This window comes from Rutidosis leptorrhynchoides, chromosome 9 (genome assembly GCF_046630445.1).
Source record: "Rutidosis leptorrhynchoides isolate AG116_Rl617_1_P2 chromosome 9, CSIRO_AGI_Rlap_v1, whole genome shotgun sequence".
In the NCBI taxonomy this organism is placed as follows: domain Eukaryota; kingdom Viridiplantae; phylum Streptophyta; class Magnoliopsida; order Asterales; family Asteraceae; genus Rutidosis; species Rutidosis leptorrhynchoides.
In genome coordinates, this window is record NC_092341.1 from 207,635,826 (window position 1) to 207,649,082 (window position 13,257).

A 13,257-nucleotide genomic window follows, 5' to 3' on the forward strand; every position below is an offset into this window, starting at 1 on the left:
CATTCATTAAGTAAATAAGTATGTCATCGATGAAAACAATGAAAAACTTGTCAAGGTATGGTCCACATACTCGGTTCATGAGGTCCATGAACACAGCTGGTGCGTTAGTCAATCCAAACGGCATAACCATAAACTCGTAATGACCGTAACACGTCTTAAAAGCAGTCTTCGGAATATCATCCTCCTTCCCCCGCATTTGATGATATCCAAAACGTAAATCAATCTTTGAATAAATTGACGAGCCTTGTAGTTGATCAAATAAGTCGTCGATTCTCGATAGTAGGTAGCGGTTCTTGATGGTAAGTTTGTTCAACTCTCGGTAGTCGATACACAACCTGAATGTACCATCTTTCTTCTTGACAAATAGAACAGGAGCTCCCCATGGTGATGTACTTGGTCGAATGAAACCACGCTCTAAAAGTTCCAGTAATTGACTTTGTAATTCTTTCATTTCACTGGGTGCGAGTCTGTATGGAGCACTAGCTATTGGTGCAGTTCCTGGTACAAGGTCTATTTGAAATTCAACGGATCGATGTGGGGGTAATCCCGGTAATTCTTTCGGAAATACATCGAAAAATTCTTTTGCGACGGGAACATCACTGATGTTCTTTTCTTCAGGTTTAACTTCCTCTATGTGTGCTAGAATGACGTAACAACCTTTTCTTATTAGTTTTTGCGCCTTCAAACTACTAATAAGATTTAATTTCGCGTTGTTCTTTTCTCCGTACACCATCAAAGGTTTTCCTTTTTCACGCATAATGCGAATCTCATTTTTGTAACAAACGACCTCTGCTCTCACCTTTTTCAACCAGTCCATGCCAATTATTACATCAAAACTCCCTAACTCGACTGGTATTAAATCAATTTTAAACGTTTCATCCCCCAGTTTAATTTCTCTCTCCCGACATATATTATCTGCTGAAATTAATTTACCGTTTGCTAATTCGAGTAAAAATTTATTATCCAAAGGCGTCAATGGACAACTTAATTTAGCACAAAATTCTCTACTCATATAGCTTCTATCCGCACCCGAATCAAATAAAACATAAGCAGATTTATCGTCAATAAGAAACGTACCCATAACAAGCTCCGGGTCTTCCTGTGCTTCTGCCACATTAATATTGAAAACTCTTCCACGGCCCTGCCCATTAGTATTCCCCTGATTCGGGAAATTACTTCTAATGTGGCCCGGTTTTTCACATCCATAACAAACAAAGGAGGCATTACTTGTTTCGTCACTATTTGTTCCTTTAGTTCTGTTAAACTTTAGTCCGTAGACCTCACACTTTTTTGCACCATGGCCAGTTCTTTTACACTTGGTGCAAAATGTCGTGCAGAACCCATTCTGGTGGTACTCTTCACACCTTTGGCATTTTTTGTTTTTATTGCCGTTGTTGTTATTGAGGTTGTTGTTGAGATTGTTATTGTTGTTTTAACGGCTGTCGTACTTGTTGTTGTTGTTGGGACGTTTGTTGTAGTTATTGTTAGGATTGCGGTTATTGTTGCGATTTTTGTTGCAGTTGTGGTTATAATTTTTGTTGTTGTTGTATTGGTGACCCTTGTCACTGGTTTCTTCCCACTTTCTCTTGAGTTGTTTCGTGTTGGCTTCTTCGGCCGCCTGCTCTTTAATTCTTCCCTCAATCTGATTTATGAGTTTATGAGCCATTCGAATTGCCTTTTGTATGGAAGCAAACTCGTGTGAACTCACATCTTCTTGAATCCTTACTGGTAACTCTTTTATAAACGTGTCGATCTTCTCTTCTTCATCTTTGAACGTTCCTGGACATAATAGGCACAACTCTGTGAATCGTCGTTCATATGTGGTAATGTCAAACCCTTGTGTTCGTAACTCTCTAAGCTCTACCTTGAGCTTATTGACTTCGTTTCTAGGACGGTACTGCTCGTTCATCAATTGCTTGAATGCCGACCATGGTAGTGCGTAAACAGCATTTTGTCCTACCTGTTCAAGATAGGTGTTCCACCACGTTAACGCAGTACCTGTGAAGGTATGCGTAGCATACTTAACTTTGTCCTCTTCAGTACACTTACTTATGGCAAACACCGATTCGACTTTCTCGGTCCACCGTTTCAATCCAATTGGTCTTTCGGATCCATCAAATTCCAAAGGTTTGCAGGCAGTGAATTCTTTGTAGGAGCATCCTACACAATTTCTTGTGGAATTAGTTCCACTGCTAGATCCAGAGTTATTATTATTTTGCATCGCAGCCTGTACTGCGGCTATGTTTGCTGCAAGGAAAACACGGAAGTCTTCCTCGCTCATGTTCAAATTCTGACGAGTCGCCGGTGCCATTTCCTTCAAAAATAGGCAAAAGAATTGAGTTAATCATATAGAATTTAAGAGTAGTCAATAGTATCTCGTAGTATTATATGAACTTATTTATAAAAGCTTTTTCTTCATATTAGCATTTTATTTAATTCGGGTAGTACCTACCCGTTAAGTTCATACTTACTAGCTACTATACAACTCAACTACTACGTTTCTATATGAAAAACTTATTACAATAATATTTCGCGTTCAAACTTTATACAAAATATTACAAACATACAATACCGCTATTATATATATAGGATGAAATATAGCACATAATAACTTTGCTACCCGGCAGCTATAAAGGCAATTCTAGTTAATACGCAAGTTGTTCAGCAAAAGAAATAAAGACATGTAATTCATAAGTCCAGAAACAAGTCATGCATTCTGGTTTTACTAAGACGACTTCCCATCCTTGATCTTGTGGAAAGTAACCGTTATGACCATTGGCTAGGCAGCATGTTGTTATTTCGTTAAAAGGACGAGGGTTTCGTAATGCCCAACAGCCTCGTAGCAATCTAAAAACCTTGTTTCTTACCCCAACTACTGAATCCGTCACTTGTGGGAATGTTTTATTTAAAAGCTGCAATCCGATGTTCTTTTTCTCACTTTGGTAAGAAGCGAACATCACTAACCCGTAAGCATAACATGCTTCTTTATGTTGCATGTTAGAAGCTCTTTCTAATTCATGAAATCCTATGCTGGGATATGTTGAGTCAAAATAGGTTCTTAACCCGTAGCTTAAAATTGCATTTGAGTTCCCCGCATTTAATGCTTTAAAGAAAACACGGCGTAACTTACGGTCTCCCCAATGTGATATACTCCACCTATCAAAGGAAAGCCTTTTATAAACTAAGGCATTTCTGGAAAGTCTTTCAAATGTTTGACAAGTTAATTTCGCCATAACTAAATGTGCTGATGAATTCTGACCGACTCTAGACAAGATTTCCTCAATCATATCCTCTGGTAGGTCTTCTAAAATATTCGGTTGTCTACCCTTAACGTCCATTTTGTTTTTATACTGTAAAATAGACAAGGATTAGTTTCGTAATAACAAACAATACAAGAAATTTTTACATAGAACCTAAAAGTACAAGCACACTACAATACATATAATACACAACATGATTACAACCATCTAATCTGAATCACTGGTTTCTTCTTCTCCGGACTTGGTTCGTTTTCCTAATTTTCTAGGAATATATGGTGTTCCTCTAATACGAGCCGTCATTTTCCATAATGGTTTAGAAAAACCTGGTGGTTTAGAGGTTCCCGGGTCATTGTTACATTTTAGGAAATACGGATGTTGCCGATACATATAAAGTTCATCGGGGTTGGAATCGGGTTTCTCTATTTTTATACCTTTTCCCTTATTATTTTCTTTCGCTTTATTAAATTGGGTCGAGGTAATTTCTATAACATCATCGGAATCCTCATCGGGATCCGATTCATCGGAAAATTGGTAATCTTCCTAATATTTTACTTCCTCGACGGAAATACCATTGACCATTATTAACTTTGGTCCGCTGGTTGAGGATTTTCTTTTATTTAATCGATTTACTATAGGTATCAATATTTCTTCCTCCGGAACCTCTTCTTCTTCTGGTTCCTCCTCTTCCGATTCCTCCTCTTCTGGTTCCTCTTCTTCCGGTTTCTCCTCTTCCGGTTCCTCCTCTTTCGGTTCCTCTTCGGGAATTTGTGAATCTTCCCAAAATATATTCGACTCTTCATTATTATTAGATGAATCAATGGGATTTGTACTAGAGGTAGACATCTATCACACAATATCAAACACATTAAGAGGTTAATATGTAACATCCCGCGTTTTTGCGTTAAATTTATTTTTAACACTGTCTTTTTTTTTTAAATAATATCTTTCGTTATTTAAATTCGTATTTTCCGTTGACTAACGTTCATAATATTCCCGTTATTTAATTATAACATCACTCGTTTACTCGAGCGTTTTTAAAATATTCGTTTGGTTAATTCCCGCACCCGCTTTGAAACTTGAGGGACCGAGGTTGCCAAGTGGGCAAACTAGTTGACTAGGTCAACTAGTCAACCCACCTTATCCATCCATTCATTTCACCTCCCACCTTCTTCCTCTTTTCTCTCTACTTCCCTTTCATGAACTCAAACACTCATCTTCATAAAATCATCATCTAAATCCGGATCGAGAAGCAAACTTCAAAACAAATTACATGTTCGTGATCCTCTCTTCATCCTCTACATTTTGGTACAAATTTCTTCACATTTGGGTAACATTTCTAAAACTCTAGATTTTCTCTAAATTCGTATTTTTGACTTGAAATGGTGTTAGTTAGAGTCTATGGCTCGTGTATAACATGAATATATATTTTGTTTGCTCGATTCGTTGTTTTAAGTAACTAGTTTGAACATTTGAAATGGGTGTGCTTAATCCTTAATTTTGGATGAGTTAATGTTGTTAAATTGTTAGAGTTTATGTTTTAAAAGTGTTACTAGCATCTTTAGCATCAATTTGATGTGTAGGTTGATTTGGAAAACATCATTAACATGATTATTGGTTTTGTGATTCTTGATTAGGGTTTGATGAACTCTAAAAGGAAATTTTGATGTTTTGAATGCCATGAAATGTTATTAGTTAGTGATTAGTTGTATTGTATGTTTCATTACCTTCAAAACGGCATATCATATGTGTGAATTGCATTCCCGAATCTTAAAATGCTTTTTGTAAACTTGAAACGATGGTTTTGAACAGTTAATGACCACTTGACGAGATTTCGGCTATTGTAAATGATGTTTTTGCTTGATGAAAAGTGGTTAGTTGTATTCCTTGTCAAAATACCTTTCCAACGATATAAGATACTTGTTTTGGATGTTTACGGTTTAGGATTTATGGGTATTTGAAGTTGGATTCGTGCTTGAGTGTGAAATCTGCCAGAATTCTCTGCACAGGTAATGGCGCGGCGCGCCATATACCCGTGCGGCGTGCAAAGTGGTCTGTCCAACTTTATCGATTTTTGAATAATGTTTGCTATGCTACGCACCTCCGATTCACATGTAACTTGTTCTAACATGCTCATATATGATTAAAAACCTCAGAAAAATAGTTCGGGACCCGACCCGAACGTGTTGACTTTTTGTTGACTTTGACCGACCGAAGTTCGACTTTTTGTCAAACTTAACCAAATGATTGTGCAATCTTCCTAACTTGTTTCTATACTTGTATCTTGCATGAAACTTGACAAATTGATTCACATGCTATACTTAGTCGAGTCGTAACGAGCCATAGGACTAATTGAACACATTTCACCCGACCTTGTGTCGTAACCGGTTAATTGATACAACTTATTTGTTTAGGTCAAGGCTAAGCAACTGTCATGCACACGTTTACTTTGTGAAGTACTTTTATACTCGTGCACTCGAGGTGAGATCATAGTCCCACCTTTTCAACAACTTTTTATACTTTTAAATTGTGGGCTGAGAAACATATACTTTGTTACATTTTGTACTACTTACTTTTATACTTTGAACACAAGTACAAGGAAAACAAACATTCCACAGCGAGTTAGAACAAAAATCCTCAATTCGATTATCATTAGTTACACTTGCAGGGTGTAAGCGAGAACTTATATTGTGTGGCCATACGGGTTTGACAAACCCTCATTTCGGACGGTTCGCTACCGTCTACGGATGAAATATATTTTCGAGAAACAGTGTATGTTCTAACACTATTGTGATGGGGTTCTATGGAAGGAAATGTTAAGTCTTGATAATTGGGTGCTCGCGAACAATACTTTTGGAATGCAAACGATTACGATAATCAACGTTATGGGAATACTAAATCTTGTGGTTCAAAGACAACGTTTATTACAAACACCTATGATTTCACCAATGTTTTTCGTTGACAGTTTTCTATATGTTTCTCAGGTTCATACTTGGCTATTTGATACATGCTTCCGCGTACACTCATACTTGCTTGGAGTCGAGCATACATGCATACACTCTGATTACTTGCTTGGAGTCGAGCATACATACATACGCTAGTGATAGCACCTTTGGATTCAAACATATTGTTTACATACTTACGCTATTTATAGCAACCGCGATTTTATACTAATTATGTCGCAAGTTATCTCATTTATAATTTATACTTTTGCAAACTTAAAATTGTTGTCGAACGGTTTTGTAAACTAAACTTTGCAAGCATGATACGTTTCAAAAGAATGCGACATAATTTTGGTCAAACGAGTCTCATATAGGGACTACGACCACGTTTCAGGACCTCAGTTAGCGACGCCGTCAATGACGATTTTGGTCGGGTCGTCACAGATGGTATCAGAGCGTTGGTTGTAGGGAACTAGGATATGCATTAGTGTGTCTGACAGAGTCGTTAGGACGCATTAGTGAATCTAGACTACAATCGGATAGTTAGCCATTGCATTCTGACATACATTTGCTATAGATAGCACTTACTTGAATACTTGTGCATTATACTTGAATCATTCTTAGGCAAACTTTTTAATGGTACCCAACCTTCATCATACGAACTCGTATTCCGCCACTTTTTGGTAATACATGTGAATTCAAGGTTTATACGCGTACGGATGACCACGACTTCGTTAGTCACTCTAGTTCGGGAATTCTGACTCCTTGGTTGTTATCCACCCCGTCTCAGCTTACTATCCACAAGTGTTGTAAAGTTACCACCACCACTCTAGATGAGTATCGTCATCACTATTTATCACTACGGTTGCGTACTACTCGTTATCATGACTCGTTACTCTTTTCATACCTAAATACATTATTGTCTGACTCGAACCGCATTGACGTGAACAATCATTTATACACTTCCCTCGGGGAACGCTTCCTTAGAGTTGCAGAAATTCTTTCGATTTAATACGAGTCACGTTTGAGACGTCGTTACACTTTATTCATTCTAGATCTTCACAGTTACATGAACTTGATGTTATGGAGTGATGTGGGAATGGAGGTATGAGTTAGCGTAATATAATGACACTTGATCAACGTGGTTATATTACGGTAAGCCATACCAAAGTTCTAATGACTCGTGATGGTGATTGGACTCGATCAACCTAATCACCACCATGTGCCATGTACATGACTTCATCTATTCATGTTTGGACATCTGAAAACTCCGAAAGTACTGACAACAACCATACCGGGGACACACCTTCGAATATTGTCGAACCATATTTATGCTTCCAAATGAATGACGAATTCTTTCAACTTCAAACATACGTTATACATGAATACTATCTCGTCCTCGCACAGTTTTATCAACGAACTACAATATACCTGTTATGCTCACACCGAGGTGGAAACTTCTCTCGTATTACACTCGTACTTCCGTATAAGGAAATCTTTGATTCTAAATTTTCAATGGAGAGATAGAGTCTTCACGTTATACTAGTACTCGCCTCGAGGGTGAATAGCCCCGACGAACGTTTTCAGAAACCGATGAGAACTTGCTCCGACAAACGTTTTTGGAAACAGATAAATCTTTCGCGACGCAAATTTCTTGAGAAATTTGTTCAAACTAACGTTTTCGAGTCCTGATGTACCCGTTCAAACATACCTTACAGAAATGTACCTCATTTCAGATCGAGATTCTTGTTTCACTTCTAGATTTCGGAGTGCTTTTCGAAAAGCCTCGGGACCACGTTTAAACATGAGTACAACACATCAACGCATCTCGAAGGGCCAAACAAACATACGATTCAAACCTTGGAAATCATAAAACGAATTCGTGTTATCGACTTCAAAATTTCTTGAGAAAAGTCATTGCCTTTACTAAATTCTCTTACGCCGATGGTTATCATTCAAGTCTTAACGTCAGACCTTTTGAAATCTTATGTGACCGGAAACGTCATTCTCCTTTTGTAGAACCAAGTTAATGATAATCAAACCACCGAACCCGAGCTAATTCATGGAACAACCAAGAAACTTCTTTAACCTCAGAAAGGCTCGAGACGACCGTAGTCGCCAAAGGAGCTATGCCACTGTTAGACGTAAACTTTTCAAATTCCATGTGGAAAACCGCGTAACGTTAAAAGTCACACCTTGAAAAGGTGTAGTCCGTTTCGGAAGCGTAGAAAGCTAAATCCGCGATATTTTTAATCCTTTTGAAATCTTGGGGCGTGTTGTGCCCATTGCTTACCGTTTCGAACTTCCGACTCAAACAAATTCCGTTCATCCTACATTCTGTGTATCAAACTTAAAGGTGTGTCTTGCGAAACAAGAACTTGTTATCCTCTTCGATGAACTTACTATCAACGATAAACTTCACATTCTAGGAGGACCGGTTGAAACTATAAATCGTGAAACCAAACTTTAAAACAACGTAAAAATCCCGACTGTCAAAGTTCATTGAAATGCCCAAGGAAGTACCTTCACGTAATCGTAGAATTTGCAACGCAAGGTTTCAAAGGAGAAACAACAACCACTACTTCCAACTAAATTTCGGGACGAAATTTCTTTTAAGGTGTAGGTAATGTAACATCCCGCGTTTTGCGTTAAATTTATTTTTAACACTGTCTTTTTTTTAAAGAATATCTTTCGTTATTTAAATTCGTATTTTCCGTTGACTAACGTTCATAATATTCCCGTTATTTAATTATACATCACTCGTTTACTCGAGCGTTTTTAAAATATTCATTTGGTTAATTCCCGCACCCGCTTTGAAACTTGAGGGATCGAGGTTGCCAAGTAGGCAAACTAGTTGACTAGGTCAACTAGTCAACCCACCTTATCCATCCATTCATTTCACCTCCCACCTTCTTCCTCTTTTCTCTCTACTTCCCTTTCATGAACTCAAACACCCATCTTCATAAAATCATCATCTAAATCCGGATCGAGAAGCAAACTTCAAAACAAATTACATTTTCGTGATCCTCTCTTCATCCTCTACATTTTGGTACAAATTTCTTCACATTTGGGTAACATTTCTAAAACTCTAGATTTTCTCTAAATTTGTTTTTTTGACTTGAAATGGTGTTAGTTAGAGTCTATGGCTCGTGTATAACATGAATATATGTTTTGTTTGCTCGATTCGTTGTTTTGAGTAACTAGTTTGAACATTTGAAATGGGTGTGCTTAATCCTTAATTTTGGATGAGTTAATGTTGTTAAATTGTTAGAGTTTATGTTTTAAAAGTGTTACTAGCATCTTTAGCATCAATTTGATGTGTAGGTTGATTTGGAAAACATCATTAACATGATTATTGATTTTGTGATTCTTGATTAGGTTTTGATGAACTCTAAAAGGAAATTTTGATGTTTTGAATGCCATGAAATGTTATTAGTTAGTGATTAGTTGTATTGTATGTTTCATTACCTTCAAAACGGCATATCATATGTGTGAATTGCATTCCCGAATCTTAAAATGCATTTTGTAAACTTGAAACGATGGTTTTGAACATTTAATGACCACTTGACGAGATTTCGGCTATTGTAAATGATGTTTTTGCTTGATGAAAAGTGGTTAGTTGTATTCCTTGTCAAAATACCTTTCCAACGATATAAGATACTTGTTTTGGATGTTTACGGTTTAGGATTTATGGGTATTTGAAGTTGGATTCGTGCTTGAGTGTGAAATCTGCCAGAATTCTCTGCACAGGTAATGGCGCGGCGCGCCATATAACCGCGCGGCGCGCCAAAGTGGTCTGTCCAACTTTGTCGATTTTTGAATAATGTTTGCTATGCTACGCACCTCCGATTCACATGTAACTTGTTCTAACATGCTCATATATGATTAAAAACCTCAGAAAAATACTTCGGGACCCGACCCGAATGTGTTGACTTTTCGTTGACTTTGACCGACCGAAGTTCGACTTTTTGTCAAACTTAACCAAATGATTGTGCAATCTTCCTAACTTGTTTCTATACTTGTATCTTGCATGAAACTTGACAAATTGATTCACATGCTATACTTAGTCGAGTCGTAACGAGCCATAGGACTAATTGAACACATTTCACCCGACCTTGTGTCGTAACCGGTTAATTGATACAACTTATTTGTTTAGGTCAAGGCTAAGCAACTATCATGCACACGTTTACTTTGTGAAGTACTTTTATACTCGTGCACTCGAGGTGAGATCATAGTCCCACCTTTTCAACAACTTTTTATACTTTTAAATTGTGGGCTGAGAAACATATACTTTGTTACATTTTGTACTACTTACTTTTATACTTTGAACACAAGTACAAGGAAAACAAACATTCCACAGCGAGTTAGATCAAAAATCCTCAATTCGATTATCATTAGTTACACTTGCAGGGTGTAAGCGAGAACTTATATTGTGTGGCCATACGGGTTTGACAAACCCTCATTTCGAACGGTTCGCTACCGTCTACGGATGAAATATATTTTCGAGAAACAGTGTATGTTCTAACACTATTGTGATGGGGTTCTATGAAAGGAAATGTTAAGTCTTGATAATTGGGTGCTCGCGAACAATACTTTTGGAATGCAAACGATTATGATAATCAACGTTATGGGAATACTAAATCTTGTGGTTCAAAGACAACGTTTATTACAAACACCTATGATTTCACCAACGTTTTTCGTTGACAGTTTTCTATATGTTTCTCAGGTTCATACTTGGCTATTTGATACATGCTTCCGCGTACACTCATACTTGCTTGGAGTCGAGCATACATGCATACACTCTGATTACTTGCTTGGAGTCGAGCATACATACATACGCTAGTGATAGAACCTTTGGATTCAAACATATTGTTTACATACTTACGCTATTTATAGCAACCGCGATTTTAAACTAATTATGTCGCAAGTTATCTCATTTATAATTTATACTTTTGCAAACTTAAAATTGTTGTCGAACGGTTTTGTAAACTAAACTTTGCAAGCATGATACGTTTCAAAAGAATGCGACATAATTTTGGTCAAACGAGTCTTATATAGGGACTACGACCACGTTTCGGGACCTCAGTTAGCGACGCCGTCAATGACAATTTTGGTCGGGTCGCCACATAATATATCACATAATATTTACAAGTTAATAATATATAGTTTCCAACAAAAGTGTTAAGCAATCGTTTTTAAAGAAAAAACGCTCGAAGTCCAGACTCACTAATGTATCCTAACAAACTCGATAAGACACACTAATCCAAATTTCTGGTTCTCTAAGACCAACGCTCGGATACCAACTGAAATGTCCCGTTCATATTGATTATAAACGTTCCATATTAATTAATTTTGTCGCGAGGTTTTGACCTCTATATGAGACATTTTTCAAAGACTGCATTCATTTTTAAAACAACCATAACCTTTATTTTATCGATAAAGGTTTAAAAAGCATTACGTAGATTATCAAGTAATGATAATCTAAAATATACCGTTTACACACGACCATTACATAATGGTTTACAATAAGAATATATTACATCAAAAATAAGTTTCTTGAATGCAGTTTTAACATAATATCATACAAGCATAGACTCCAAATCTTGTCCTTATTTTAGTATGCAACAGCGGAAGCTCTTAATAATCACCTGAGAATAAACATGCTTAAAACGTCAACAAAATGTTGGTGAGTTATAGGTTTAACCTATATATTATCAAATCATAATAATAGACCACAAGATTTCATATTTCAATATACATCTCATACATAGAGATAAAATTCATTCATATGGTGAACACCTGGTAACCGACATTAACAAGATGCATATAAGAATATCCCCTATAATTCCGGGAAATCCTTCGGACATGATAAAAACAACATCGAAGTACTAAAGCATCTGGTACTTTGGATGGTTTTCGTTAGGCCCAATAGATCTATCTTTAGGATTCGCGTCAATTAGTAGATCGGTTTACTAATTCTTAGGTTACCAAGCAAAAGGGATATATTCGGCTTCGATCATTCACCCATATAATGTAGTTTTAATTACTTGTGTCTATTTCGTAAAACATTTATAAAACTGCATGTATTCTCATCCCAAAATGTTAGATTTTAAAAGTGGGACTATAACTCACTTTCACAGATTTTTACTTCGTCGGGAAGTAAGACTTGGCCACTGGTCGATTCCCGAACCTATAACAAATATGTACATATATATCAAAGTATGTTCAAAATATATTTACAATATTTTTAATACGTTTTACTATTTTAAATTTATTAAGTCAGCTGCCTCGTTAGTAACCTACAACTAGTTGTCCACAGTTAGATGTACAGAAATAAATCGATATATATTATCTTGAATCAATCCACGACCCAGTGTATACACGTCTCAGGCTAGATCACAACTCAAATTATATATATTTTTGGAATCAACCTCAACCCTGTATAGCTAACTCCAACATTACTGCATATAGAGTGTCTATGGTTGTTCCAAATAATATATATACATGGGTCGATATAATATGTCAAAACATTTGCATACGTGTCTATGGTATCCCAAGATTAAATAATATATTAGAATACATGTATAATACAATATAAGTTAGCTAGGATATGATTTGTATAGAATTGTTACAATATTTCCCGTAGCTACAACAATCAAAAAATATCCAATCTTGTTTTACCCATAACTTCTTCGTTTTAAATCCGATTTAAGTGAATAAAATTGCTATGGTTTCATATTGAACTCTATTTTATGAATCTAAACATAAAAAGTATAGGTTTATATTCGGAAATATAAGTTACAAGTCATTTTTGTAAAGGTAGTCATTTCAGTCGAAAGAACGACGTCTAGATGACCATTTTGGAAAACATACTTCCACTTTGAGTTTAACCATGATTTTTGGATATAGTTTCATGTTCATAAGAAAAATCATTTTCCCAGAAGAACAACTTTTAAATCAAAGTTTATCATAGTTTTAATTAAATAACCCAAAACAGCCTGCGGTGTTACTACGACGGCGTATATCCGGTTTTACGGTGTTTTTCGTGTTTTTCGGTT